The sequence below is a fragment of the Lissotriton helveticus genome, chromosome 12, assembly GCF_964261635.1.
Source record: "Lissotriton helveticus chromosome 12, aLisHel1.1, whole genome shotgun sequence".
Classification (NCBI taxonomy): Eukaryota; Metazoa; Chordata; class Amphibia; order Caudata; family Salamandridae; genus Lissotriton; species Lissotriton helveticus.
Window position 1 is genome coordinate 275,484,261 of NC_136073.1, and position 27,019 is coordinate 275,511,279.

Consider the following 27,019-nt stretch of genomic DNA (forward strand, 5'->3'; position numbering starts at 1 on the left):
AAGTCCATGCTGAAAGGAAAAAGGATGGGGTCAAAATGACATTAGATCCGGGCCAATCTGGTGGGGCCAAATCAGACTCTCATCCTTAGGGGAGGGCTGTAATTGCAAAATATCACATTAGCATAGATATACATCATGCACAATAACGCCAACCCAACCCCTGTAAGGGAAAAACATCAGGGCTTCACAGTACATCATAAATAGGAGCACCTGTAATAAATCAGCACGGCTGGCCCATTAACCTGGGGCATAACCAAGGGCCTGGAATAACACGTCAGGCCAACCTATTGACCAACATTAGGCAGAATATACCTCACCCAGCAGTAATATCTGGTAGGGGCCCTCCTCATAGACCAGGAACACCTGTAAGGAAACAGCTAGGCTCCCTCTACCATCAAACTAGGGGTATCAAACATCAGGGTGTATTGGCATCAACTCTTCCCGGGTCACCTTAGGGGAACAGTAACCCATGGGGCCCAGAACTAAGCATAGGGCAACCACTCCCTGGGACCTAAACATGCAGTTTTGCAAACACACAGGGTAACTTGCGTTAACAAAGCTCGCAGTCCCTAGGGATTAATCCTACTTATAGAAACAACCCCGGCCTCCACTTCTCACTGTGGGGAGGTTGCCTAGTCTAGGGGTCTCCTGTGTACCTTCAGGGCCAACATGGCCAGTCCCGGTGTCCAAAAGAAGAGGGGGGGGGGCGAGCACGACCCTGTGCCCCGTTGCCTTTCCCACCACCCCTACACAGTCCAGCTGTGGCCCCACTCACCAGCTGCTCCTGGACTCTTTCGCCTAGGGACCTCAGCAGGCGCAGGGCTTCACTGAGGAAGGGCAGGCACCGACAATGTGCCTCGATGCCCCCTCCTCTCTCGCGACTATAGCCGGGCCCCCCTTTCCTCATGGGGGCCTGGGACTTAAAGGTAGCCTACGCAAGGCTTCAGGCCCCAAACAGGGGCTCTCTTCAGCTTCGAGGAGGAGGGACAGGCACCGGCAATGTGCCTCGAGGCCCTCCCTCCCCTCAAGCCTCGGGCCACAACACTCGGGGCACTCCTTTCTTACGGAAGTACCTGGGCCCCTCTTGCTCACGGGGGCCCGGGGGTTCCAACACGCCTCTGGGCGGCCCAATCGGGGCTCCCTCCTCCTCACGGGAGCCCCGCAGTCTCTCTGCTCCTCCGGCCGCCTCAGGTCGGGAGGCGGGGCTGGCACCGACAGTGTGCCCCGGCCCCGCCTACCTCACCGGCCCCTCGCGTGGGGGCACAGACCGGCGGGGTGGCCTCCCGCTCCGGACGCTCCTCTCGGGGCTCCCTCACGACCACGGGAGCCCCGCCCCGAAGCTTCACCCGGGTCCTCCCTCCCTCACGGGGGCTCAGGGCTTCGACTCGGCTTCTTCCTGCCTTCCCGGCCGCCTGGGCCGGTAGCCAATCCCTGCACGGCGTTGGCGGGGGCGGGCCGATGACGCGGCCGGGCGCCCCCGTCACGTGACGCGAGTGCCGCGGCCTCAGGGCCTAGTGCGGCCCCTTCTTCACTTCGGCGGCCCTCTCCTGGTACCGGGGGCCGCCGGAACGATGCCGAACACTGCGGGGGTTTCCTTGGCGGCGCCGGGCCGCGGCGGTGACGATGGCAACAATAAGGGGTAGGCTCCCTTCTATTTAATTACTTATATCGGCAGAAGCGCGCCTCCACAAACGGCGCTATTCACAGGCTGCCACAGTCTCCTCAGAAAACGGCGCTATTCACAGGCTGCCACAGTCTCCTCAGAAAACGGCGCTATTCACAGGCTGCCATGCCACAGTCTCCTCAGAAAACAGCGCTATTCACAGGCTGCCACAATCTCCTCAGAAAACGGCGCTATTCACAGCGCTCCGCTCCTCCCTCGGCCCACACAACTTCCAGGGCCAACAGCACTCCGGGGGCCACACCAGCCCCAGCGCTTCTCTCCCCACAGCGCTTGGTAGGCAGTCCAGGGGCAGATTAAGAGACACAGTTCCTCGGGGGCACAATCCTCCCCGGGCAGCTCCTCCCAGTCCAGCGCTTCCACAGGGGCCACAACTTCCCAAGGGGGGCGGACAGTCCCAGTACAGATCCTCAGGGGCCCCTTCCTCACCTCCTGGGTGCTCCTTTCGCGCTGTGCTGGCATAATTCACGGTCCCTTAATAGTGACAGGGACCTGGGTGGGCCCTCATAATTCAGGGGCCCAGGGGACAGCAGAGTAGGGGGGGGTTTAGGGGTGCAGGGCCCAGCTCACAGGCCCATGTGGCGGTAGCTTCACGCAGCAGGTCCCCTCTCTTTCTTGTCCCAGCGCTGACTGACTCTCTGGTGGCACATCCCCCTTACTTATACCCTCCTCCCAGGCAGTGCCAGAACCTTCTAGAATGTTGGCATAACTAGCCTAAACTGGCTCAAGGGGAGGGGGTGAGCACCCTGGGTGCCAGGCTTTCCCTCCAAATTCTAGGGGTAGCTGGGTAATAATAGCTAGACTGCTGACCTATGGCAGTACAGTGGCAAAACCCATGGCCATGGCATCCATTTTAAACACAGTACTTTTTAGTCAGGTGCATTGTTAAAATGGGGAAATTTACAAGTGCTCACACCATTACATGACATTAAATTTTTAACAAGGTGTCTCACACCACTCATGGCCTATACAGGTTTAATCCCATGGGGGAGACATTTCAAATTGGAGGGGCAAAAGCGAAAAATTTGGGGGGAAAAGGCCAAGTCCAACACAGCTTCCCCCCAGCCAAAAGCCAGGGTAGACCGATCAATACCTTGATGGGCTTCCCTGCTTGAGGCGGAAAAAGGTGGACGCAGGCCGGCAACTACAGGAGCACCTGCAGTCTCTTTTCCACTCTGGAACCCAATGGTTCTCTCTCGCAACCCTCCCTTCTCCAACCAAACCACCCCACTGGTGTTCCCTAGTGGGATGTGGCCAGGACTGGCCTCTAGGCCATCCAGAAATCTCTGGCCCTTGTTCCTTCCTAGAGTGGGAGGCTCTAGCCTCAGGCTTGTAATGCTCCTGGACCACTCTTTTCCTTCCAAATTGCCACTGGTCCACCCACCTGGGGTCTACACCCTCAGGCTGACCAGCTCTCAGGGGCGAGGCTTTCCTCCCCCTACTTCTCCTCCTAGGGTTCCTCCATCTCCTTCTCCTGGGGACACCCTCACAACACCACTCTCTCCCCAACCTGGAGTCGAAACCCTCAGGTTGCACCGGTGACATGGGCGAGTCCTCCCTCCCCCTGCACCCCCTCCCAGAGTTCCGCACCCTCCTAACTGGAGTAGTACCCCTGAGAGTCAACTTTGGGGGGACTCTGAACACAGATGTCCCACCCGCCAGGTCCGGAAAACCCTCAACCTGGCCACCCAACCCGGGATCTGCGCCCTTTGGCTGAGCCGGTGACAGAGGAGAGACCTTGCTCCCTCTGCACCCCCTCCCAGAGTTCCGCACCCTCCCACCGGGAGAAGTACCCCTGGGAGTCAAACTGGTAGGGACCTTGGTTACAGGTACCCCACCCTCCAGGTCAGGCAACCCCTGAACCTGGAACCCCAGTCCAGGATCTAAACCCTGTGACTGGTCAGACCCCCGAACCACTGGAGCTCTGGTTACTGATACTCCGGGTTCTCCTGACACTAGGGGATCCCCTTCATGAGAAGGCACATCGGGACAGCCTAGGCTCCCAACCTGGGGTTCCCTAAAAGAACTCTCCAGGCCCTGTGACTGCAGTTGGGGCACCTCGGGACACCTCCCCGTATCACTCCCTCCTATAGATGGGATGTGAGGCCCTACAACCCGCCCACTATCCTGGGACCTAGCTGGGCTTCTCACCTCTCCCGCCACGCTGGGTCGGAAGATCCCTGCACCACTCCTTTCTGGATCACTCCCCAATGTCTTCCCAGACTCTCTGGCACTTACCCAGAGGTCTGCCTCCCGTGCAAGTTCCCTGGGGTCTGAGAACCCGTACTGCAACAGATGGTGACGCAGACTTGGGACACAACTCCTCAGCATGTGCTCCCGAATAACGGCATGGCACAGCCCTTCCCAATCCTCTACTGCTCTCCTCACCACCCAATCCTCCAATGCAGTCCAACACTCCTCCTCAAACTCTCCCCAGGACTGGTGGGACAGTTTTCCCCTGCCCCTGAACACTAACCCGTCCCCCTCTTCCTGGGAATCAGGCACGGTCTCCTGGGCTTCAGGAATGGGACTCCTTGCACTGGACCTACACTCGCTGCCACCACTGGATCCCACCCTCTCCGGTGTATCCAGGCTCTTAAAACCACTCTCAGGGGACAACCTACCCACCTGAGCACCTCTCTCCCTGGCAAAGGCCCTCTCCGCCTCTGCCATCCTCTCCTGGGCTAGGACCATGTCTGTCTCTAGCCTCTGCTGTTGAATCGTCAGCTGCGCTAACTCCATGGCTTGCTCAAATCTGAGCTTCTCCAGCGCTAGCTGATGCTCCCTTTCTTCCCTCCTATCTACCCACTCTTCTGGGGACAGGGAAAGGGATGGGGCAGTGCCCCCGGGACAGGACCCAGTGCGAGACTCCCTATCTATGGTGTCCTCATCAGCTACTGGTGTCTCTGCCCTGTTAAACTCTTCCTCCTCTTCATCGGGGTAATTACCCTCCAGGGTTGCAGATTGGGAGCCCTCCCACTGGCTTCTACCGAATCCACCCTTCAAATACTCGGGGGGGGGTAATCAGACAGGTCCCCACTGATCTTTAAGGGTTCCCCCCTTTTGAGGGCCTCATAAAGAAACAGCTTTCTCCTAATGTTCCCTACTGGAGGTATCCCTCTCTCCAGGAGGAAGTCTATCACCTCCTGTTCGGTGTACTCACTCAGTTCCACCTCCTCATAAACCAACCCCATCGTGGTGAGGTTGTCGGGACAAATCTGAAAATCAATATTCAGCCAACAATAATCCCCACAACAAGGCTCCGAATTCTCTCAAAGCTCTACTTGTGGTGTAACCTGTGGCCGCTGTGGTACTGCGCAAACACAAGTCCTATCCCACCGCTTGCCACCAATGTAAGAAATGGCGTTACCCAAATCTCCAAGGGGGTAGCATGGAACCAAGCGGGCAGGCCAAACTTCGAGGACATGTGAAGCACTCACGCAGTACCCACAGACGACACACCAGGCACATCACAAAAGAGGCAGGACACCAGTTTGAGTTGGAAAAAGATAAGTAGTTTAGTAGTGTTTCCAACCTGCAAGGCAAAATAAAATGCAAAACAGTAGTGTCACAACAGGGCGCCAATTGGCGCCAGAGCCAAGTGTATAAAGAGGGGATTATTTACATGGGAAGTAAGGACTGAGTCTATAAGTCGATGCTGAAAGGAAAAAGGATGGGGTCAAAATGACATTAGATCTGGGGCCAATCTGGTGGGGCCAACTCAGACTCTCATCCTTAGGGGAGGGCTGTAATTGCAAAATATCACATTAGCATAGATATACATCATGCACAATAACGCCAACCCAACCCCTGTAAGGGAAAACATCAGGGCTTCACAGTACATCATAAATAGGAGCACCTGTAATAAATCAGCACGGCTGGCCCATTAACCTGGGGCATAACCAAGGGCCTGGAATAACACGTCAGGCCAACCTATTGACCAACATTAGGCAGAACATACCTCACCCAGCAGTAATATCTGGTAGGGGCCCTCCTCATAGACCAGGAACACCTGTAAGGAAACAGCTAGACTCCCTCTACCATCAAACTAAGGGTATCAAACATCAGGGTGTATTGGCATCAACTCTTCCCGGGTCACCTTAGGGGAACAGTAACCCATGGGGCCCAGAACTAAGCATAGGGCAACCACTCCCTGGGACCTAAACATGCAGTTTTGCAAACACACAGGGTAACTTGCGTTAACAAAGCTCGCAGTCCCTAGGGATTAATCCTACTTATAGAAACAACCTCGGCCTCCACTTCTCACTGTGGGGAGGTTGCCTAGTCTAGGGGTCTCCTGTGTACCTTCAGGGCCAACATGGCCAGTCCCGGTGTCCAAAAGAAGAGGGGGGGGGGGGGCGAGCACCGACCCTGTGCCCCGTTGCCTTTCCCACCACCCCTACACAGTCCAGCTGTGGCCCCACTCACCAGCTGCTCCTGGACTCTTTCGCCTAGGGACCTCAGCAGGCGCAGGGCTTCACTGAGGAAGGGCAGGCACCGACAATGTGCCTCGATGCCCCCTCCTCTCTCGCGACTATAGCCGGGCCCCCCTTTCCTCATGGGGGCCTGGGACTTAAAGGTAGCCTACGCAAGGCTTCAGGCCCCAAACAGGGGCTCTCTTCAGCTTCGAGGAGGAGGGACAGGCACCGGCAATGTGCCTCGAGGCCCTCCCTCCCCTCAAGCCTCGGGCCACAACACTCGGGGCACTCCTTTCTTACGGAAGTACCTGGGCCCCTCTTGCTCACGGGGGCCCGGGGGTTCCAACACGCCTCTGGGCGGCCCAATCGGGGCTCCCTCCTCCTCACGGGAGCCCCGCAGTCTCTCTGCTCCTCCGGCCGCCTCAGGTCGGGAGGCGGGGCTGGCACCGACAGTGTGCCCCGGCCCCGCCTACCTCACCGGCCCCTCGCGTGGGGGCACAGACCGGCGGGGTGGCCTCCCGCTCCGGACGCTCCTCTTGGGGCTCCCTCACGACCACGGGAGCCCCGCACCGAAGCTTCACCCGGGTCCTCCCTCCCTCACGGGGGCCCAGGGCTTCGACTCGGCTTCTTCCTGCCTTCCCAGCCGCCCGGGCCGGTAGCCAATCCCTGCGCGGCGTTGGCGGGGGCGGGCCGATGACGCGGCCGGGCGCCCCCATCACGTGACGCGAGTGCCGCGGCCCCTTCTTCACTTCGGCGGCCCTCTCCTGGTACCGGGGGCCGCCGCAACGATGCCGAACACGGCGGGGGTTTCCTTGGCGGCGCCGGGCCGCGGCGGTGACGATGGCAACACTAAGGGGTAGGCTCCCTTCTATTTAATTACTTATATCGGCAGAAGCGCGCCTCCACAAACGGCGCTATTCACAGGCTGCCACAGTCTCCTCAGAAAACGGCGCTATTCACAGCGCTCCGCTCCTCCCTCGGCCCACACAACTTCCAGGGCCAACAGCACTCCGGGGGCCACACCAGCCCCAGCGCTTCTCTCCCCACAGCGCTTGGTAGGCAGTCCAGGGGCAGATTAAGAGACACAGTTCCTCGGGGGCACAATCCTCCCCGGGCAGCTCCTCCCAGTCCAGCGCTTCCACAGGGGCCACAACTTCCCAAGGGGGGCGGACAGTCCCAGTACAGATCCTCAGGGGCCCAGGGGACAGCAGAGTAGGGGGGGTTTTAGGGGTGCAGGGCCCAGCTCACATGCCCATGTGGCGGTAGCTTCACGCAGCAGGTCCCCTCTCTTTCTTGTCCCAGCGCTGACTGACTCTCTGGTGGCACATCCCCCTTACTTATACCCTCCTCCCAGGCAGTGCCAGAACCTTCTAGAATGTTGGCATAACTAGCCTAAACTGGCTCAAGGGGAGGGGGTGAGCACCCTGGGTGCCAGGCTTTCCCTCCAAATGCTAGGGGTAGCTGGGTAATAATAGCTAGACTGCTGACCTATGGCAGTACAGTGGCAAAACCCATGGCCATGGCATCCATTTTAAACACAGTACTTTTTAGTCAGGTGCATTGTTAAAATGGGGAAATTTACAAGTGCTCACACCATTACATGACATTAAATTTTTAACAAGGTGTCTCACACCACTCATGGCCTATACAGGTTTAATCCCATGGGGGAGACATTTCAAATTGGAGTGGCAAAAGTGAAAAATTTGGGGGGAAAAGGCCAAGTCCAACAGGTATATATATGTAGGGGTATGTATAGGTATATGTGTATATATATGTATGTGTATGTATGTATATGTGTATGTTTGTGTTTATGTATGTATATATATGTGTGTATATATATATTTGTGTGTGTATATGTATATATGTGTGTATATGTGTATATATGTATATATGTGTATATGGGTATATGTCTCCAACATGGCGAATGGTAGCTGCAGCCTACACGGGGACCAAGACGGATGCTGTTATTTTACAGAAACCTTGAGCTTCCCAACTTACCCGGAGCCAGCGCCGATCCAACGATTTTTCTCACTCCCTCATGTCAACCAACCCCAGCAACGCCGACACAGTGCCTGCTGGGATTTGAAGTCCAACACACCTGGCTTGGACTCCTATTGGTCAGTCGACAGCTGCAGAGGGAGGAGACTGTGGTGCGGGCGGGTACTTTACACGGGTCAAGTGTTACAGGGAAGTACTCTTTACAGCGTTGGGCGCTGAGGAAGGCAATCCATGCCGAAATGCATCCGCCGCCGCTGGGACTTCGGCAAATAAATTTGTGTCCTGCTCTGAACCCCCCGTGTGGCCTCTGCTCTTTTCTGTTGGGAGAGAGTTCGCGTCATGGGTATATGTGTATATATGTGTATATATGTGTATAAATGTGTATATATGTGTATGTGTGTATATATGTGTATGTGTATATGTATTTATGTGTATGTATATATGTGTATGTATATATATGTATATATGTGTATGTATATATGTATATATATGTGTATGTATATATGTATATATATATGTATATGTGTGTATGTATATGTGTATATATATGTGTGTGTATATATGTATGTATATATGTGTATGTATATATGTATGTATATGTGTGTATGTATATATATATATATATGTGTATATATATGTATGTGTATATATATGTATGGGTATATATATGTGTATGGGTATATATATATATGGGTATATATATATGTATGGGTATATATATGTATGGGTATATATAGGTGTGCGTGTATATATATGTATATGTCTGTATGTATGTATGTGTGTATGTATGTATGGATGTGTATGTATGTAGGTATGTATATGTATGTATGTGTATGTATCTGTGTATGTATATGTATGTGTATATATATATATATATGTATGTATATATATATGTGTATATATATGTATGTGTATATATATATGTATGGGTATATATATGTGTATGGGTATATATATGTATGGGTATGTATAGGTATGTGTGTATATATATATGTATGTGTATGTATGTATGTACATGTGTATGTATGTATATATATGTGTGTATATATATATTTGTGTGTGTATATATGTACATATGTGTATATATGTATATATGTGTATATGGGTATATATGTATATATGTGTATATATCTGTATATATGTGTATATATGTGTATGTGTGTATATATGTGTATGTGTATATGTATTTATGTGTATGTATATATATATGTATATATATATATATGTATATATATGTGTATATATATATATGTATGTGTATATATATGTATGGGTACATATATATATATGTGTATGGGTATATATATGCATGGGTATATATGTGTATGGGTATATATAGGTGTGCGTGTATATATATGTATATGTCTGTATGTATGTATGTGTGTATGTATGTATGGATGTGTATGTATGTAGGTATGTATATGTATGTATGTGTATGTATATATGTATGTATATGTGTATGTATATGTATGTATATAGGTATATATATTTGTATGTATATATATATGTGTATATATATGTATGTGTATATATATGTATGGGTATATATATGTGTATGGGTATATATATGTATGGGTATGTATAGGTATGTGTGTATATATATGTATGTGTATGTATGTATATATATGTGTGTATATATATATATTTGTGTGTGTATATATGTACATATGTGTATATATGTATATATGTGTATATGGGTATATATGTATATATGTGTATATATGTGTATATATGTGTATATATGTGTATGTGTGTATATATGTGTATGTGTATTTATGTGTATGTATATATATATATATATATATATGTATATATGTGTATGTATATGTGTGTATGCATATGTGTATATATATATGTGTGTATATGTATGTATATATGTGTATGTATATATGTATGTATATGTGGGTATATGTGTATGTGTGTGTATGTATATGTGTGTATATATATATATATATATATATATATATATATATATATATATATATATATATATATATATATATATATATGAGGTATGTCAAGTTCCTTCGTCCACTAGCGCTGCAATCTGCCACACACACGAACAGGAACCAACGAGACCCAAGATGTGGTGCAAAGTTATTTTATTATTTCAAAACCCAGCACCAGTCCGCCACGACGCGTTTCGGCTAAACGTAGCCTTGTTCACATGACAACGTCACGAGGGCTGGCCACCCTTTTAAAGTGCAAAATAGCCATCACATGGTACAAACATAGAAGAGTTACTATAATCTTGTGAGTTAACTCAAGTTTGTCTTTCTAAATTCCAGCGTAAATGCTGTTCATTTGCACACTATTGCACAAGCCCAAACAAATATCAATTGTTATCTGTCCGAGTAATTATAAAATACAAAATACAACATACAAGTTGTCACCGCACATTAATTGCTACTTGAGGAGTCCCTATTACCAAAATTTCATATATACCCATCAAATCACAATGGTTACTCATTAATTAATAAAAAGCTCAAAAGGACAATATAAAAGTTAAAAACATAAATATTTACATTTGAAACCATGTCCTGATGGTGGAACTCACTCCTAATAGTAAACCAAATTGGCAACTAGATCCATATGTAGCATATACAGTGCAGTTGTTTTAATGTGCAAATAGCAAAATTTGTGCAAACTATTACTAAATTGATATATGTACAGATGGCTAAAAATACAGGTGCTACCATGTAGTAAAAACAATGATAATTCAAACAATGTGATTAAAATCAGTTACATAATGATTTTGATAGACGTCCAGGGTACAGGGTAAAATTTTAAATCAAGTGCAGCTACAGAAAGGCAATGTAATTATAAGTTACATATAACAGTGGACATAACTCTTTAAAGATAGGTGTGGCAGTCCTCCCCAGTGTTGAGGCCCTGTGGTACCTTAGTATCTAACAGGATGATGTAGCGCGTTTCTAATTTGCGCAACAGGGACTCTCTATCACCTCCCCTCCTCTGGGGAGGAACACAGTCTATCACAAAATATGACAAGAGGGAAGCATCTTTCCCATGGCACTTGTCAAAGTGCCTTGCAACTGGATAAGAGGTGTCAACGTTGCAGATTGCTCGTAAATGTTGGAGAATGCGCTTATGGACCTGAGGCCTCGTGCTGCCCACGTATCTTAGCCCACAAGGGCACTCCAAAACATAGACAGCAAACTCTGTCTTGCAGTTGAGCTTGTGTCTAATCTTAATTGGAAATGGCGACAATGGTGTTGTCACTTCTGTTTTGCTAACGCCATTCTTACAAGCCTTACAACTCGAACACCTCAAAAAGCCCTTACTCTCATTAAGCCAGTTTCCCATCACCACCTCAGGACTGCTGGACACCAAGCTATCCTTCATTGACCTAGCTTTGCGATATGCTATACTAGGAAATTTTGGAATGACTGGGCCCAAAATAGGATCCTCAGACAGTAGGGACCAATTCTCCTTAATGATTTTGTAGATGCTATTATGCTGGTTGCTATAACCCATAATCATCCTTGTATATATTGCTACGTCTCTTCTCACCCCATGTGTATCGGCTGAAGTCACGGCACTGCAACAGGTCAGTTTGTAGAAAATTTCTCTTTATTTACACACCATGTGCAAAGTTCAGCGTGCATCAAATAACGGACGGCCTATGCGTTTCGGCTACTCCTAGCCTTCCACTGGACCATAGAGTCCCTGGGGTCTAGACCTTATTTAAAGTGCTCAGTGTAAGTACCCTCTTCCCTTCCCATAGTCATCTAGACCATCAACCTTGCACAGTTTTACTGGCTTTTTAGTTCAGCCATTTTTCACTTTTTGTTTCGTTTCAACATTACAGTAAAGTACTCCAATTATTTAAAGAAACTCAAAGCAAAATATATACATACATATATACATTATATACATGTTCAATTTTTGCATCATTATGTTTTCAAATTATATTCCTAAGAACACAGTCACGAATCAAAATCCTCTTGATTATATTGCGTAAAGTACTTTAGAACGAAATACCAACCGTTCCATCTCAAATATATATGTTACTGATTGGAATTTCAAGGGGTACATCTTAAATTCTATTTACCAAAGTCATTCTTTCTCAACATGTTGTTCTTCTATGTACACTATTTACAATTACATCAATTTATCCGCACAATTTTAGCATTTCTTAATCGTGTACACACGTGATAGTACCATTTTCGAGATGATTCAGACATGATTAAGTTATATATATATGTATATGTATATATATATATGTATGTGACCAAGCTCCGTTCGCGGAGCGAAACGCGTCGAGGAGAGCACTTGCTCCATGATTGCAAAATAAATTCTTTCCACTGCTGACACGACTTTGGTGTGATGGCGTCTTACTGAGACTTAAAATTGTTGTGGGGAAAAGAGGTCTGCGCCTGCTGAAGTCCGCGTTGATAGCGGACAGGACTGTCTTCGATATATATATGTATGTGTATATGTATGTGTGTGTATATATATATATATGTGTGTGTGTATATATGTGTCTATATATATATGTGTGTGTATATAGAGGACATATATGTATATATATATATATATATATATATATATATATATATATATATATATATATATATATATACACTTATTGCTGCGCCCCCTTTAAGACTTGCCATATGCGGCATATTAAGACTGTTTGTTTATCTACTGGACCTCAACAACATAGCTGTTGAATAGTTTCCCCTCCCAAGGATAAACGAAATGTTAGCCACTACTAAGGGGGTAAAATGGTTCTCTGATGATATTCTAGTAATAGGTAAGACCAAGGAGAAACATGATGCCAAGCTAAAGGAAGTTCTGTAAATCCTGGATGCTAAAGGGTCAACAGCAGAGCACAAGAAGTGCAAATTTGCATGCATCTCAGTGAACTACCTTGGTCATGAAATCACAGGTGAAGGGATCAGACCTAAAAGAGAATTTCTGCATGCAATTGAGAAATCACCGGAACCCAGCAACAAGGATGAGTTAAGAGTTAAGATCCTTTTTGGGACTTGTTGAGTTTTATGCAAAGTTTGTGAAAAACTTTTCCAGTAAGACATTTGAATTGAGGCAACTTCTTAAACTAAAAAACAAGTTTGAGTGGACGGAGGAGAGTCAAAAAGCATTCTATACATTGAAAGATGAAATGTGCTCCGCATTTTCCTTGCAAGGTTTTGACCTGTCTCTAGAGAACTTTCTCACTACAGATGCAAGTTCAAAGGGGTTAGGAGCCGTATTCACCCAAAAGACAAAAAGGGGGTGGTGTGTACACTAGCTTTGCATCGCTCCTTGACGAGTCCGACCTCCGAGAAGAAATTCTCAGTCATCGAGCGTGAAGCTCTTGCATGCGTGTGGGCTCTGGAGCATTTCAGACAGTTCATTTGGGGCAACAAGGTCACATTGTGCACTGACCACAAACCCCTAACCAAAGTGTTCACGACAAAAGGACTGTACGCTGAGTCACCCAGACTGGCAAGATTATCAGTGCGCCTGTTTGACTACAACTACAGAATTCAGTCCGTACCAGGTGTAAAGAATGTTGCGGCAGACTGAGTCATGAGTCATGCGTAGCCAGCCTAAATGGTGCAAATGAAGGCATTTCAAAGGAGGTATGGTTGAGTGAACAGGAAAAAAGACCAAGAATTATGCCAAGTTGTGAAAATGTTAAAGTATGGGTGGTCATGTAAGAGCAAATTATCTGATTTCCTGAGACACTTCTGGGAAAAGATGATCTTTCACTCGAAAATGGGTTGCTATTAAGGGGTAGAGTCATCTCTCCAAGTAGTCTCAAGGGACCAATACTGAACTTGTGCCACAAAGGACATTTGGGCATAGGGAAAACTAAGAGCAGGGTCAAAAACAGCTATTGGCGGCCAGGCGTTAGTTTGGCAGTAGAGAGGATGGTCAGAGATTGCGCCCTATGTGTCAATTCAGACAAAACACAGGTCACTTCCAGACCACCTCTTCACCCCATCCCGTGCTCATCCATGCCCTGGGAGAGGATTGGGGTGGACATAATGGGTCCCATTCTAGAGCATATGGAGCAGTGGTATATCATTGTAGTCATCAACCATTTTTCAAAAAGGCCCGAACTCAAGATTGTTAAGAAAGCTCCACATGCGTAGTTGGATTTTTAGACAGTGTGTTCAAACATGAAGGTCTCCTTAAACAGATTGTCAGCGACAATGGACCCCAATTCACATCTGAGGTGTTCAAGGGTTACATGTTGAGAAACAACCTCTGTTTACCACCCAGTGGACAACGGTGCCGTTGAACGCTTTAACAGAGTGCTCAAGGGAATAGTACAACTGGCCTGTAGCAATGTCATGAGTTGGAGACAAGAAATTCTTAAAACGCTATGGGCTTATCATATAATACCCATGGTCTCCACTGGCCACAGCCCATTTGAGCTTATGCGGGGAAGGACACCCTTGTCAAAGATAACGTGGGTTGGACCCAGGCCACAAAAAGAGTACACTGGTCAGCTGACCGGGTTAAGGAGAGATTGATGCGAGCTCAATCCGGTAGTAAGGCCAGATACGACCAAAAGCATGGCTGTAAACATGTTGAGCTCAACATCGGGGACTCAGTCAAGGTCAAAAGAAGTGGGCAAATGTCAGGATAGGTACTCCCCACCTTTAACGGTATGCAAGATGTTCTGCAATTCCGCCCTCTTGAGCAATGGTAAAGTGTGGCACTTCTCCGCCCTCTCCTTGCACAAAAAAACATTGGAAGAGCCCACCACAGCAATGCCCAGGAATGATTCCTGTGAACTTCCCGTGACCAGGAATGTCAGATGGAAACCCACAGGTTTGTCTGAAGATGACTCTGACTTTGAATCCCACACCACTAAAGCTAGCTTTCCCTACACGGCCAAGCAACACACTGCCGCACCCGTGCGTGTGTTACAAAAAAAAACACAGAGGGCAGGGTCGGAAGGCAACTACCTGCCACACCAGTGCAAGACACCTCTCATCCCATCACCACAAGCAGAAGGTTGATACCTCCAGTCAAACGTTTGGATTACATTTGTGAGTAACCTTGCTCACACCCCTGAGGCGCTAGGGGGCGCACAGCGGAATGGCTGCCTGACTGTGCAGCTCCGCCGGGCGGATCAAAATCGCGCCGAAAAACAGCGTTTAAACGGACTGCTTCGGAGATTCGTGCACACCAGCCTGCATGGGAAAGTAGTGGCGTCTAGGAAATGTGGTCGGGTGTGGATTAAAAGGGCCATAACTCTGAGGAAGCCAACAAACCCCAGCGGACGGATGGACGAGCGGTAAAATGGCGGCTGGTGCTCGGGCAGAGCCGGAATCACAGTGACGGCTCAGCGCGACCTGCGGACTCCGAGCAATCTCAAGAGCGGCTCCCGCGGACGGGTCCGTGACACACAGGCAAGTGACCGTCCCGCTCAGGGGGATCCTGCAGTGATTACCGGCGATGTACATATGCGGGGGAAGGCAGGGGATAGCGGACAATATGGCGGCACCAGGATCCGGCTGCTAATGTACATGCAAACTGCAGCGTCGCACCAGGGCTAGACTAGACGTAATCTAGCGGACCTGACACCCACCATATCGGTACCGCACACAGTGGGGGGGAAGCAGCCACTCAGCGGACGCAAGCCTTCTCACTCGGCGGCTCCATGCCATAACCAGACGCCACAGACAAAATGGCGGCGTCTAAAATACATTGCAGTGAATGAGCTGGCAGGCAGGGAAGCTAGATGTTACTGCGGTGTGCAAGGACTGTCAATAACGCTACCGCTAACATGACCCAACCGCAAAGCTATCTACAGCGTATTGAGAGCACAGGCGCATGCATGGTACACAGATGCTGCTGACGCAATTCGAAGAACTGTGACAGGCGGCGCACTGACGCTACACCGCGGCATGAAATATTCAGACACAGCAAAGATCCACATAAGGCGGTCATGTGCATGGTGCTCCCCTAGGTAATTAACGCTGCCCCCAACTGCGATGAGGTGAGGACCGCAGACCTGTGGACTGCAGAACCGAGCGATGGAAGGCTGTAAATCTACGTAATATAAACGTTGGGCAGAAGACATGCGATTGTGGACCTAACGTACAATGTGCATGGAAAGGCGCGAAACAGTTAACGTAATGGGGCCGAACTGACCATAAGTGAGAACGCTAGAAGCCTGATCGAGCAGTGTGTTCTATGTACAGTGATCGTAACGGTGGAAAGAACAGTGGGCCACAGTTGCGCAGGATACCCCGTTTGGAAAACAAGAGGCTCAACGGCACAGAAGCGCAGGCGGCAAAGGGGTGTAAGCCCATCTGACCGTGGGAACCACTCAGAGCACTGGCCAACCGAGACCGGGGAAAGGTTCACTAGAAACTCTCCAGGGGGCCTGACACTCTGACTCTAGCACCCGCCTACAAGTGCAATAACCACACATCGTTGCAGAAGATTCAAGCTCGCACAACGTCACTATCAGCCACAACGCTACAGGGTAGTTCAAGATGGGGAAACCAGACAAACAACAACCCACCCTCTCCTTCGAGACCCGTAAAACAACGAAGACCCAGTCGAAAAACACAGAGGGCGACCAAGGCGCTGAACCCCCAGAGGAAAATGTTATGGAGAGTATTCTCAAGGCCATTCAGGCGTCCAGGCAAGAAATAAACGAAAAATTGGACTTGCTAACGGGCAGAGTGGACAACCTAGCAACGAAACTAGACAAACAGGGGGAAAGGCTGGACACGGCTGAAAATAGACTTTCCTCGGTCGAAGATGAAGCGCATACAACAACGGCTAAATGCAAGGGCATGGAGAAAGTACTGGAAGTGATCAAGGCCAAGTCGGAGGAGTTGGAAGCGAGATCGAGAAGGAACAACATTCGAATAGCAGGCCTGCCGGAATCTACAAACACGGGGCGTATGGAGCCTTATGTTGAACAACTGTGTAAAGACCTGTTTGGCGCCGAAAGTCTATCGTCTATATTTATAGTAGAGCGTGCACACAGATCCCTGGCCCCGACTCCAAAACCGGGTGCCACACCTCGACCAATAATAGCAAGAGTCCTGAACTACCGTGACAGGGATACCATACTACGGCTGGCTCGAGAGAAAGGTGAGATCCAACACCAAGGCAACAAACTAGAATTCTACCCGGACTTCACGGTGAATGTGCAACAGGCACGGAATGAATTCGGCGAGGTCAAGACCAAACTACGTGAGTTGCAAATTCCATATGCCATGCTATACCCGGCACGCTTAAGAATTACCTGGGACGACAAACCTGTTTTCCTGGCATTGCCCAAAGTGGCGATGGAATTCATAAAAACTACTATTATGAAAGGTAGAAAAGGAAATCGCAGAGATAGACATACAGACTCGGACTGAAGGTAAGACTCTACATTACCAAATATTGTTCGGGGTGAATGTGCTCCCAGTACGGGAGATCTCGACCAAGAAAGTACGTAACCAAGAATATGCACCGCATGTGACTTTAAGTAGACACTCACTCTGCCGCTTGAAGGTGCACTGTTCAGAGACTTAAGGACAAGTACATGTATTGAAACCCCGTATTGTGCAAGTATAAAGGTCTTGTATTGATGTAGCAGCACACCCCACGTGAATGGTGAATGCGAACAAGGTAAACAAGATATGCACTGTGCGCAACATGTAAAATACAATATTAAAGCTCGTAGGATGACATACAAGGCCCCGGTTGGGCTCCTCATCCGTTTATCCAATACTAGTTAATGCTGGTTTCGGATCAAGTAAAGACGCTGACACGTTTTGAAGATGTAGTCTGTTTATGGTTTAATGATCTGCCCCCATCCCCCTATAGGGATGGAGGGATGCGCTCTCGGCGGACCTCTACTAGGGTGGTCCCCACACAGTTTGGATAATTAGAGAAGTTATGAGGGTAACATGGCTTCGGCAAAATTGGGATGCTGGAGTGGGTGGGAAGGGGTACAGTTGGGGTTTGTTGTTATTTCAAGTACTACAGGTGCAATTACGTTACACTGCCGACTGTCATGTTGTGATGTATGATAATCGCGATGACTTTCCCACGTTAAAATGCTATGTGGATGTGCGTTATTCAAGGAGACACCTGTTCATTGTAGGACATGCAGCTCTGGACCTCGACTCAGTCAGTGCTATCTCTTCGGGTGCTGGGGATGAACTGTCTGGGGGTGGCAAAGGGGGGAGTTGGATGGAAGAACCTGTCGTAGTACAAAATGAAAGAATCGTGATACCATGGTGAATGCTCATGATTTGAATCTAATAACGTGGAATGTGAGGGGATTTACGAACCCTAAGAAAATTAGACAGGTCTTCGCTGCTCTTGATAGACACCACGTAGATATTGCACTGATCCAAGAAACACATATCGACCCTAAGGTGCACAGAGCTATTGGCACGCGATGGGCGGAATCCACATATGCAGCACATTACTCATCATACTCTAGGGGGGTCATGATTCTGGTGAAAAAGGGGACCAATTACAAAATTACTCGTACTATTGTCGACACTAATGGGCGATACGTAATTGTGTCTGGAACCTTACGAGGTCAATATGTAACGATTGTAAACATTTATGGCCCGAATGTGGATGCGCCGGAGTTTTTTCAGGAGGTATGGGATCAAGTGCTCGAATTTAGTGACACCACAATGATATGGGGTGGTGATTTTAATATAGGGTTGTGTAACGACCTAGATAGGTCCACGTCTTCAATAGAACTTCACAGGAAAGCCAGGGAAAAGCTGAAGGATGTGATGGGGGAAATGGCACTGACTGACATCTGGAGGACTCGTCATCCAACTGCACCTGGCGCAACACACGTAAATCTAGCACATGGGAGTTGGTCGAGAATAGATTACTGGCTAGGAACTGACAACACTGTAAGATGGACAACAGAAATTGCACCATTACCGCGCACACTGTCTGACCACAATCCAGTGGCGCTTACACTACGAATGCCCCATTACACCCCACCGCCATTTAGCTGGCGTTTCAATGCACAAGCACTGCTAGACCCAATATACCTCAAGAACATTACAACAGCCATTCAGGATTACTTCCAATCAAACAAGGAGTCAGTAGATGATCCCTGTATTGTATGGGAAGCGTTTAAAGCCACACTTAGAGGGGTATGCATCAGCACGACAGCAGGGATACTCAAAGACATCAGGGCACAGATCACTAGACTGGAACAGGATATGGCGTCCCTAGAACAGGAATATGCCCGCACTGGGAATGGGGAACTACTGGGTGAACTGAAACTAAAAATCATAGAACATCAAAACCTCGCAGAAGATGAACTGAAATACATTACCAAGCGACCACTGGCCAGACAATTTGGTGAAGGGGCAGACCGGGAAGGGTATTGGCGAGGAAAATATGTACGGGGAAAGGCCCACAGACCATAACTCAAATTAGGGACAAGGGTGGGATACTGCACACACACCACGTAGGGATACTCCGAGGGTTCGTTGATAGCTATACTGACCTGTATACTTCACAACAACCTGCGACACCGCAGGAAACGCTTACATACTTACGAGATATAGCAATAGCGTGGCTGTCGGATAGTCAACGTGAGTATCTGGCACAACCTATAACGGTCGAAGAAGTTACCGCGATAATACACGCCCTCCCCAACGGCAAAGCACCGGGGCCCGACGGATTCACTTGCGAATTCTAAAAAAAATTTGCTGACATACTTGCCCCCCATCTGGTTGAAATGTACGGCACGGCGTTTGACCAGATGATACTACCCCCGACACTGAGGGAAGCGGTGATCATCACCCTTTTGAAACCAGGAAAGAACCCAGAGCTATGCGACTCGTACAGGCCTCTATCACTCCTGAATGTAGATTCCAAAATTTTAGCTAAACTCTTGGCGGAACGATTGCAGCCCTTGATGACGAACCTGATACTGCCTGACCAGGCGGGTTTCATCCCCACGAGAGCTACATCACACAACACACGAACGCTGTTCGCGCTCTCCCACTATCTCACACCACAAACCAAAGCGGTAGCAGTCATGTTAGACGCCGCTAAGGCTTTCGATTCTATTGAATGGCCTTACATTAGTACAATACTGCAGAGAATGGGCTTTCCACCGCTATTCATAACTTGGATTGCACTACTCTACACGAAACCAGTAGCGAGAGTAAGAGTTAATGGGTACATATCTGAGCCTTTTGCCATAGCGAGGGGAACGAGACAGGGATGCCCCCTATCACCCCTGATTTTCGCATTGGCTTTGGAGCCGTTGGCATGTATAATTAGACAGACCCATAAACACTCTGCCCTGCAATTCCCAGAGAGACCACTACATATCTCGTTATACGCAGACGACATGCTGCTATATATACGTGACCCGGAACAGAACCTCAGCCCGGTACTCCGTGAATATGTCAGATTTGGGCGTCACTCCGGGTTACAAATTAATTGGGAGAAATCGCTACTCATCCCACTCACCGACTCGACGGAGTAGTTTGTCCCGGACTTCCCACTAGACTGGCAGACAGAACCGACCCGCTATCTAGGAGTCTGGTACAGTCGAGATCCGGAGGAGGTTATTAGGACAAATTATGGCAGAGTTTTTGCAGAAATAGAGGGGCACGTGGCCCGATGGATACAAATGCCCTTGTCCTTAGCTGATCGTATTGCGATCGTACAAATGAATATTCTGCCCAAATTCTTGTACCTGTTCAACAATATACCAATTACACCTCCTAAAATCGTCTTCACTAACATAAACACCTTAATCCTGAAACTAATATGGGCGGGTAAACAGGCTCGCATTGACCTACGTACCCTAACATTGCCTTACGAGAAAGGGGGATTTTGTGTGCCTGATTTCAAACTTTACTATCTATGTGCACAGGCCCAATATGCATCGCATTGGTACCACCCCACACCATACCTAACGCATACTGCGGTTGAGGAAGGGGATGCAATGCCGATCCCATTGAATGCGATTGTGACACACAAGAGGCCTCCACTACACTCTAGGGATATAAACACGATAGATACAACAGCACGTGCATGGCGGATGCTAGGAAGAATGGCTCATAAGTTACCGCTCTATGCGCCAGCACTCCCACTCCATTTCCACCAGGAGGTGTCGGTAACAAATGAAAAAGTAGGCATGGACCTCCTGCGAAATGCTGGAATAGAAAAATTTGGGGATCTATATAATGAGGGAACCTTCAGCACAGCAGACAACTTGACATATATTAGCAATCCTACACCACTATTCCGATTCACACACTATAGGCTGCAGAGAGCCATACAGGATCTATATCCAGACTACCCACAGGAACCATCGACCCTACACGCGTTACAATTTATAATAACGTCGTCCAACACGACACACCTGGTGTCAAGATTGTACAAGATAGCTCAAAGTGAAATACCACTTACATCCGAGAAAGCGATGAGTAGATGGAATGACGCCCTGCCAGAACCCTTACAAGAGAATGACTGGCTGGGTGCCTGCTCCTTGCTTAAGTTACTCACTCCGAATGGGAATTTGCGCATCACACATCTAAAATATTTACATCAAACATATCACACGCCAAAAAGATTGTTTAAGTATGGACTGCGTGACGATGCTAGATATAAAAGATGCGGACAAGATGTGGCGGATTTTGTGCACCTTGCCTGGCATTGCCAGAAAATTCAGGAGTATTGGCAGGAGGTGACGCTTATGTTGGGCAAAATGATAGACACAGAGGTGGATTGTACAATGAGGGTATGTTTACTGGGCCTGCTATCAAATGTTAGGGCGGGAAAGAGAAAATTCTGCGCGGTGGCTTTGTTGAATGCCAAGAGACAGGTATCAAAATGCTGGGAAGGGAGGAGAGTGCCAACTATCAAGTCATGGCTAGCAGACATGACGTACTGCAGGGACAAATTAGTCACTTATGAAGAGGAATTGCCAACTAGATCACGCCCAAAAGACTTTTAGTGTTACCTGTCTGATTACCTACTAACGAAAGATGGGGATGATGAGGCAGTGTGAGAGAAAAGGATAGACTGCATTGGCACGTGTTGTAAAATGTGATATGGGGATATGCAGCACATTAGACAACAGTAGCTATTAGTCTAATATATTAATCAGGGATAGCACACACAGGGTGGCGGTGGAGTGGGGTATTGCCCGAAGCACTTTAGGTTAACTGGTTATGTCTGTTCTGTTTTGGCCCTATGGATTTGGGGCACATTTCAAAAACACAGTTCATGTAACAACAAGATGAAGGGGAGACTAGATGGTACGAATTGTATTCAAGTACTATTTACCATGACGCCGCTGGACCCCCGGGTTAACAGCTAAATGGCTGTGTGTTACAAAATGTTGTGGTACTGCTATAGGCGGCCAGCCCCCGGGTTGTAGGCCACTAGCAGTTTAACATTGTATGGAAACTTTATGCCAATAAAGATTTTGTTGAACTTAAAAAAAAAAAAAAAAAAACCTTGCTCACACCCCTACCACATTGCAGGCCATTCGCTCGCTCCCCATCTGTCTCTCTCTGTCTCTCTGTCTCTCTCTCTCTCCCTCCTCCTCCCCACTCTCACTCACTCTTCCCTCTCTTCTGGCTCTCTGTCTTTCCTTCTTTCTCTCTTTCCAAAGAGGGAGGATGTGTTATGATTGTATTGCGTATCTGTGAGACTGTGGGTGGGGCGGACCGGAATAACAGGCTGGGAGGCCGAATGAAGTGAGCTATGTTCAAGGTTTATTCGGGTGATAAAGTACACAAAGTCCGGATCCAAGGGTGTTTTCCAGGGAAGAAGCGCCGCCGAGAAGCACCCAGCCAGGAGGGTGTGGTTGTTGTGGGAATCTCCGGGTTGTGGTCCTCTGCGGGGCTGATGTCGTCAGGGTAGGGCTGGTTGGTGGGTCTCCTCGGAGATAAGTGAGAGAGAGTACAGGGTTAGTCCCGTCCAGTAAGGACTGCTGAGTACTACCACCGTCACCGGGAAGTGAAGGGCCAGGCCAAGACAGTGGGGAAGGCGGGAAGGGTAGGTAAGGACAAGACCAATCCGCAAGCAGGAGGGTAGTGCGATGGGAGGTGTCCGGGACAAGTGCGAGGGAGGTAATTACAGTGCTCGTGATACGTTACCTAAAAGCTAAGGCGAGTGCAGAGTGCTCGTGAGGCTTTTATACAGTATGTTACAAGCTATAATGATATATACACAGAGGGACACGGAGAAGGATAGTGTGTACTCACGTGCCCCGCCGTAACTCTCGTCCGAGTTACGGCCGCTCTCCAGCCACCTCCGGAGGTCGCCACCAATCCTCCGTCCACAGGTCTTCTTCCTCGTCCTCTTCTCCGATCTCCGCCTCCTCTCCGCTCTCCTCCTTCCTTATGCTCTCCGTCGGGGGTTCCGCGCCGTTCGCTGTCTCCTGCCACGAGTCCGCTGGGCTGAACGATGTTTCCTCTTCCCTGCCGTCTTTTCTGTGTTCCCGGCGGACCGCAGTGGACGTGCTTCCGGTTCCGGATGGGTCGGGTTCGTCGCCCGGGGTTCTGCTTCCGGTTTCCTGCTGTTCTGTTTCCGGGTCCTTGGGGGTTAGCGGACCCTGTGGGTGAAGAGAGGATGACCGGTGACCAAGGGACGCTGTTCTTCCCGGAGTGGGGGTGTGCCCCCCCCGACTACAACGTTCTTCCGACGAGGTAGGGACCCCCGATCTTCCACATCCCCTTTCCCTAGCTGTCTTACTAGTAGGGTTGGCCGTAACTGGAAAACGGGAAAGGTAATCCGCATTGCCCTGGTCTAGTCCCTTCCGATGCAATGTCCTGAATCGAAAAGGCTGTAGAGACAAGAACCACCTGAGAACCCGGTCATTGTGGCCCCGGTTACGGGCCATCCACTCCAGCGGGGCGTGATCTGTATACAAGAGGAACTCCCGGCCCTCCAGATAATACCGGAGACTATCCACAGCCCATTTAATCGCTAGAGCCTCCTTTTCCACGACCGCATAGTTCTGCTCTCGTGGGAAGAGCTTTCGGCTGAGATACAGTATCGGTTTCTCGACCCCTTTGTCATCTAGCTGGGACAGGACGGCCCCCAGCCCTTGATCGGAGGCGTCTGTCTGCAGGATGAAAGGACGGGAGTAGTCAGGACTGATTAACACGGGTTCTGACAACAGGGACTGTTTGAGGAGGCCGAAGGCCTGAAGCAGTTGGGGAGTGGGTTGCTTTAGCTTCTCTTCTGTTCGGGAGGTTTTTCTTAGCAGGTCGGTCAAGGGAGCGGCTATTTGGGAAAAGTTGGGTATGAACCTCCTGTAATACCCCAGTAACCCGAGAAAGGCTCGTAGGTCTCTCTTCGTATGAGGGAAGGGTATGGAGTGAATAGCCTGAATCTTATTGTTTTGAGGGCGGATGACCCCTTCTCCCAACAGATAACCCAGATACTTTACACTTTGGGCCGCCAAGGTGGTTTTGGCAGGGTTGATGGTAAAACCGTGTTTACCAAGGGAGAGTACTACGGTCTGCAAATGGTGTAGGTGTTGTTCCCAGCTGTCACTATAAATGACAATGTCATCAAGGTACGCCCCGGCATAGCTGGCATGGGGTCGCAAGACCAGGTTCATGGCCCTTTGGAAAGTCGCCGGGGCCCCATGGAGCCCGAAGGGCATCACTCTGAACTGGAATAAACCCTCAGGGGTTGAAAACGCCGTTTTCGGTCGGTCTTCTGGTTTTAAAGGGATCTGCCAGTACCCTTTACACAAGTCAAGGGTACTGATATATTGGGCTTTACCGATGCGCTCTACCATCTCGTCTACGCGAGGAAGGGGATAGGAATCAAAGGCAGAGATCTTATTCACCTCCCTGAAGTCGATGCAGAAACGAGTCGAGCCATCGGGTTTGGGTACTAGAACGATTGGGGAATTCCAGCTGCTGCTGGACGGTTCGATTATACCCATCCTCAGCATCTGGGTCGTCTCTTCTTGTATGACCGCCCTTCGCGCTTCAGGGATCCGGTATGGTCTCTGTCGCACTATTTTCCCTGCTTCGGTGTGAATGGCGTGCTCCACAATGGTGGAGTGCCCGGGCATGGAGGAAAATACAGGTTGCACAGAGGACAGGACTTGTCTAAGGTCCTGTTTGTTCCTTTCCGGGAGGTCTGGATCAATACAGCCCTCAAAGGGGAGAGAGGGTGTAGTTGTTAGAACAGGGACGGGTCCTACCCACTGCTTCAATAGATTAACATGGTATATTTGGGTGACCCCTCGGGTGGTATCGATATCGAGTTCGTATGTGACGGGAGTCACCTGTCTTAGGATAGGGAAGGGGCCCTGCCATTGTCCCAACAGCTTATGGTCGGAGGAGGGTAGAAGCAACAATACCAAGTCACCAGGGTTAAACGAACGGGCCTTGGTTCCTTTGTTGTACTGTTGTTTCTGGGAGACCTGAGAGGCTACCATGTTTTGTCTCACTATTTCTCGGATTTGGGTCAAATGGGTTCGGAGATTGTCGACATATTCAGGGAGAGGACGGGTCCGGTCCGGCTCGGCTTCCCATGCCTCGCGGGCCATGTCTAACAGAGTCCTAGGGGCTCGGCCATATAACAACTCGTATGGGGAATACCCGGTGCTACTCTGTACCTTACACCGGATCGCGAAGAGGGCAAGAGGCAGCATCTCTTCCCACCTTTTACTCTCAAGACCTAGCAGCTTTTTGAGGGTGGTCTTTAGGGTGGCGTTATAGCGCTCTACCAACCCATCTGTCTGGGGGTGATACGCCGAGGTCCTGATCTGTTTAATACCGAGATGTGCACAGACCTGACGCATGAGGGAGGAGACAAAAGGCGTACCCTGATCTGTTAAGATCTCCCGAGGGAACCCTACCCTACTGAAAATAGAGATAAGGGCCTTGGCGATGTTTTGGGTAGTGGGCTGTTTCAGGGGGACGGCTTCCGGGAACCTGGTGGCATAATCCACCAACACCAGGGCGTATCTACACCCTGTCCTGGAGGGCAACAAGGGTCCTATTAGGTCCATCCCTACTCGGGAGAACGGCACGTCGATAAGAGGAAGGGGCTGGAGCGGGACTCGGGGGGGCCGATACCGGCTATTTTTTTGGCAGAGCGGACACTCCCTGCAGTACTGCTTTATTTGACCATGTACGCCCGGCCAGTAGAATTTTGCAAGGATTGCTTGCCCCGTTTTCTCGTCACTGAAGTGCCCACCCAGCAGGTGACTGTGGGCCAGATATAGAACTTTATCCCGAAACAGTCCCGGGATGACCAACTGGGCTGGGAGTTGTGGCCCCCCTTTTCTGTAGAGAAGACCATTCTTACGAAAGAAGTAAGGACCTACATGCAGGGGATCCTCATTGTCCAGAGCGTGATTCCAGGCTTCTTGTAGCACGGGGTCCTCTTGCTGGGTGGCGCGGAACTCGCGGTCGGTTTCCCAGGGGTGAACATCAACCTGAGCAGGAAAAGCCCCAGTGAAGGACCTTTTCTCTCTTTTCTTTTGCTTCTTGGTTTTTCCGGGCTTTAAAGGAGAGTCTGCTGATGGAGTACCCTGGGGAAACGGGGCCTCTGCCCACCATCTCTTTAGGGAGTCCGTAGTGTCCTTCAGGAGGCGGGGAAGACCACTGTAGTCACTGCCTAATATGAGTTGTTCAGGGAGGTTAGGGACCAAACCGACGGTTAACATTTTACCTTCCTCGGCCTGTTGTTGTACCCGCACTTGGGTCGTTGGATAACTCCGGGTGTCTCCATGGACACATTTGATAGCGACCGTTCCAGTAGGCGGTCCGACAGGGTGGGGTAGTTCCTGGGGTCGGAGGACGCTCTGCCTACATCCCGAGTCGGCCAATGCCATCAGCCGGTGTCCCTCAATTCGCACTGGACAGCGGAACGGCGGAGGGCTGACTCCGTCGGTAAGACACACGTAATTCCGGGCCATCCCGATGTCCATGGGCTCCTC